The 5,542-nt window shown below is 40.5% G+C and overlaps 1 pseudogene; it reads left to right on the top strand.

The window, feature by feature from the left end:
• Positions 1-5,208, top strand: part of LOC119321526 — a 7,930-nt pseudogene extending 2,722 nt beyond the window's left edge.
• Positions 5,209-5,542: the final 334 nt, after the last annotated feature.

Genomic DNA, 5,542 nt, shown 5'->3' with positions numbered 1-5,542 from the left:
CGCTTGTTCCCCTTCCCCACCACACCCACCCCGTCGTTAATTACTGGTGTTGGACTTGTTCAGCTGAGATGCTGAGATTCGTCTGGCTGTGATTTCGTGCAGGTTGCGATCTGCGAGCTCCCGTTCCACCCCATCAGCTCCGAGTGGCTCGGAGGCCACGGCGGAACGTAACGCGCAATCCCGAATTACTTCCCTTATCTGTGTTTCTGTCGCTGGAATCACGCTCTGAATCTATCCACGCGTGCTCGGTGCCTTCAGGTGCGTGATACGTGGCTGCGTCCCGAAGAAGATACTCGTCTACGGCGCATCTTTCAGGGGGGAATTCGATGTAAGTGGTCTTATTATGCAAGCTAACTGTTGTTGTCCTGTCAAGTATGTTAAAAATAAACATTATTCCTTCCTCGGTTGACTACATATGGAGCGAAATGAGTGAATCTACACTCTAAAGTCCGTCTATATACATCGGTATGTAGTCCATATTGAAATCTCTTGAAAGACTTATACTCCCTCCATCCCAAAATAAGTGTCTCAACTTTGTACTAAAGTTGTACTAAGGTCGAGACACTTATTTTGGGGCGGAGGAAGTTTTTAGGAACGGAGGGAATGCATTGGGAGCAGTGTTCTGGTGTGCTTATTTTCATTCCTTGTGTGACGGGTGCAGGACGCCAAGAATTTCGGGTGGGAAATCGACGGGGACATCAACTACACCTGGAAAAGGTTGCTGGAAAATAAGGTCAGATTCAGACACATCACCTTGGTTGAGCACATTCATCGTTCATACTCTGCACAAGTGTAGATGCGTGTGACCCAAGATCATGACTCTTTGTCATGCAGACTCAAGAAATTGTTAGATTAAACGAAGTGCACAAGAGAATCCTTGGTAATTCTGGCGTGACAATGATCGAGGGGGCAGGAAGTATTGTGGATGTTCATACTGTTGAGGTCACCCAGCCAGATGGTTCAAAGCAAAGACACACGACCAAGCACATATTGATTGCAACTGGTAGCCGGGCAACTCTGGTCAACATTCCTGGAAAGGTTTGGGAAGTTCCCCTTGAGATTTTTTTTTTATGTTACTTGTATTACTGGGTGATGTTAGTTCTAACATGTATCCTTAGCTCCTTGGGTGTTCCTCTGCCTGTGTTTCTAGGGTTTCAGAATGTTTAATTTTCGACCATGTGATGTACTCATTGTGATTGTATTCTCATTAGTGCTTCACATGAATAATTCTTTTGGTTTGGAACATGCTTAGTTAGCCATCTTCGTCTGCCTTTGGGTTATCGAGAAAAAATATATTACATTTCACCGTTTTCTGTATTCTTGATCATTCTTCCCTACACCAATGGGGATATTCAATTGCAGGAGCTGGCTATTACTTCAGATGAGGCTTTAAGTTTGGAGGAGCTACCGAAACGTGCTGTGATTCTTGGTGGCGGGTATGGTTCTAGATTTATTTAAGCACCCTGTACCATACTGTTATTATTTTTATTACCAATTCTTCCTAACGAACTTTTTTATCTGGCGTGTCATTGCAGATATATTGCTGTTGAATTTGCTTCTATCTGGAAGGGGTTGGGTGCTGAAGTAGATCTATTTTATAGGAAAGAACTTCCTCTAAGGTATGTAGGTTGATCTGCTGTCAGCATGGGCACTGCACAAAATTTCTGGTCCTTTACCCAAATAATATACTGCATAAATTCACAAGAATTTTCATGTAGTTTGTGCAGTTAGAGATGTCATGTCACACTACCATGTGCCTGAAGTCGATATTGTCCCGTTTTTTCAGCTGCAGTGTCACTTGTTTTCTTAAGGCACTCAGTTTAGTTTCCTAGACCATTATGATGTTCCACTTGCACCTGAAAGTAAAAAGGCACCCAAGCAATGTATTTGTGTGGTTTAGCATTATACTGAAAAGTGGATGGTGTGATTTTTAGCTTTTTCATTATGTAGTGATTGGCATTGTTCAAATTGTTTGGAACCTGTTATGTGCATGGATTGCATTAGGAAGTATCTAAATAGAAATAGAATTTTATTTAAACAGGAAAGATAATTTTTTAAACAGGAAATGGAAGATTAGAGTTAGAGCTTGGATTGGTATCCTTCAAGTTATCACTTATGGTCAAGTAGTCCTCTTATATAAGGGACAAATATGTACTCATAATCAGTCAAGAAATAAGAGAACAACTTATCAATCTATTATCTCCCTTATTCATCCTCCCAATCCCTGTGCCGTGATGTTTGGACATCTTCATGCCAGTAGTTATTACCCAGGTTGTTGCAGACTCTAGTAGAACCCAACCCCTTGCTCTGATTATAATTTTATAACACGTCTGCGTAAAAATAAATTCTGCCATTGGCATTTAGTATTTCAAATTCTTATATATTTCACGTCGTGGAGTTCTCCAAACATTAGTATCTGACAGAAAGGTGAACGTAACAATACACTGCTACTTGTAGGGGTTTTGATGATGAGATGAGAACAGTTGTTGCAAGTAACCTTGAAGGAAGGGGAATCCGATTGCATCCAGGGACAAATTTGACTGAGGTGATTTATGCTAAATTCATAAAGTTCAGTTCGCTTTCCTTATGTAAACCAGTTGAGTAAAACAGCCGATGGCATTAAAGTTGTGACAGATAAGGGGGATGAGCTCATTGCAGATGTTGTTCTTTTTGCTACAGGTAATTACCATGTTTTGTTTGTTTGTTTTGACACTAAGTTTATCTGTTCCATTTAAGCACTTGCACATCATGCAATCAATAAAGGGACAACCCGACACCTCCTGGTTATTTGTGTCTGTAGAGCAAAAAATATACTGTTTTCTGAAACTTGTACTGATTTATATTTTAAAAAGATAACTATCCACTTATTTGTTGTCACATATTAATCTGTTGTGGCTGGATGTGGAAGAATCAGACACTTCTGGTTTCCTTGCTCTGTTTAGAATGTAATATTTATTTTGCATTGAATATGCAAGTTCAGAATTATTCTTATGCCTGGTTTTTAACTTGTGCAGGTCGTGCGCCGAACTCCAATAGGCTGAACCTGGAAGCTGTTGGTGTTGAGGTTGATCAAATAGGAGCCATCAAGGTTTATCTTCTTTCTTTATTCACCCTTTCTGTACCTCCTAGTTGATATTATATACTCTTATACTCCCTCTGTAAATAAATATAAGAGCGTTTAGATCCCTATTTTAGTAATCTAAACGCTCTTATATTTCTTTACGGAGGGAGTACATTGGAAATTTACTTCTCATATTTCTGTTTCTGCCCTGACAAAACCACTTGTGAACTCGGGTCTGTGTCCATATTATGCACTGGGCATGCTATTAATTTCTGCATTGTATACTCTTGGCAATCCGAAGCAATATTTACTTCTCATATCTCTACCCTGACAAACCCACCTGTGAACTTGGGTCTGCGTCCATATTCTGCACTTCAGTTATGCTATTAGTTTATGCATTGTGTGCTTCAGGCATTCTGAATAATACGATTTTCACGTCTGTTTAGGTTGATTGGGTCTGTGTCCATATTATGCACTGGATTTGCTATTTAATTTCTGGATAGTATATAATTTTGGCACCCTGAATAATATAGTTGTTAATTTTGGCTTCATGTCTGTTTAGGTTGATGAATACTCCCGTACATCAGTTCCAAGTATATGGGCTGTGGGTGATGTAACAAATCGGATTAACCTAACACCTGTTGCTCTGATGGAGGCTACTTGCTTCGCTGTAAGTGATAGCTGTTGTTTGTAATCCCTTGACAGTAACTGGTTCTGGTCGTTCTGCTTGTAGTCTTTGTTTTTAAAATCAGCACTATTTATTCTTCCCTATCTTTTCATTGCAGAAAACTGTATTTGGTGGCCAGACAGTTAAGCCTGATTATAAAGATGTACCTTGTGCTGTTTTCTGGTAAGTAATTACCTTAATTTAGTTAAAATTACTTATTTTATTCTTGGATTTAGCAATTAGTTTCAAGCTTTTCTCTGAGAAACATGTGGTTACGAACTTTGCTCATGTCACTACAGTTAGAGATAAAAATGACAAGATAGCTCCTTTTGTGTCAATGAAACATGCTCCCATTTACCCGTAAAAACCTCTGCTAAGACTACCACTAGCTTCTGTGTTTTTTGAAATGTGCTATTTTATTGCACTATCATCCCCTCAGTGTTATAATGTGAGATTATGGATTTTGTCAAATCAGCATTCCACCGCTATCTGTAGTCGGTCTCAGCGAACAAGAGGCTTTGGCGGAAGCCAAGAATGATCTTCTTGTTTACACATCAAGTTTCAACCCAATGAAGAACAGCATATCCAAGTAAGTACCTGATGTATCATGAGATTATCTGTTACACAGTAGTTTTGATTCTCACTTTCTGTGCTCATTAAAAGATATCTTGGTGTTTTCACTGGTTTGTGCACCAATGCACTCTTATCAACTTTCTGTTAGTTACTAAGTTCCTTATTCTCGTGGGGAAGGTTTCTTATTTTGTTTCTTTTTTATTAATCTTAAAGACGCGTGGAGAAGTCTACCATGAAACTGGTGGTTGATGCTGAGACCGATAAGGTTCTCGGAGCAGCCATGTGTGGACCAGATGCAGCTGAAATTATGCAGGTATAAGCATTTGTGGAATTCCCGTGTTCTTTTTTTTAAGATGATTTATTTTTCTGTTACCCGTTCGATGCATTCTATTCCTAAGCTTGTAAACGACACAAATGCAGGGCATTGCTGTTGCGCTCAAGGCTGGAGCTACCAAGGCGACCTTCGACAGCACCGTAAGTCGAAAGAGATTGCATTCACATGAGAACCGAGGTCTCCAGATCTCAAGTGTTTTTTCAGATTTTAACTGTACCCTGTTGGCTGGCTTTGCAGGTCGGGATCCACCCTTCTGCAGCGGAGGAGTTTGTGACGATGCGGACCTTGACCAGGCGCGTGAGCCCGCCATCCAAGCCAAAGACGAACTTGTAAGCAAGATCCCTGCAATGTTTTGGACCAAAATTATACTGGTGTGGCCACGGGAACTGTAGACACAGACTCTTGTTTCAGTTTGCTAGCCCTGCTCTTGGCATTTGACCTGAAAGTGTGATACGGTGTATCTGATTGATGGTAGAAATAAGTTTCTGTGGAACAGTTTGTACAGAAATCCTGGGTGTTGTCATGATTTCCAACCCAAATAAGCCCTTGATGTTGAAATGTTTTCCCATTTTATGGCCTGCAGTAGTCCCTGAATATTATAGGCTGCTCATTTGCCTTCAGGTTTCCGTCTCCCAAGTTTTGCTGTTTGTTCTAGGGGAGCCTTCAGCCCCGATTAGGCAACCCGGCGCCTGCAGGTTCCTTGGTTGGGCCTGTTTCGATGTTGGCCCATTCCAGTACACGCAGCACAGCGGAATTCATTAAAAAGCGCAAAAAACTGTGTAAAAATAAAGCTCCCCTTATTGACCAACCACTCTACTAAGCAAGCTCTAGTGAATAATTAGGGCTTAAACTTTTTAAGAAGTAAGTATAGCCACGCTATTTACTGCATATACAAATTAGAAGAACG

This window comes from Triticum dicoccoides, chromosome 6B (genome assembly GCF_002162155.2).
Source record: "Triticum dicoccoides isolate Atlit2015 ecotype Zavitan chromosome 6B, WEW_v2.0, whole genome shotgun sequence".
Taxonomy (NCBI): Eukaryota; Viridiplantae; Streptophyta; class Magnoliopsida; order Poales; family Poaceae; genus Triticum; species Triticum dicoccoides.
This window is presented reverse-complemented; position numbering and strand designations above follow the sequence as displayed.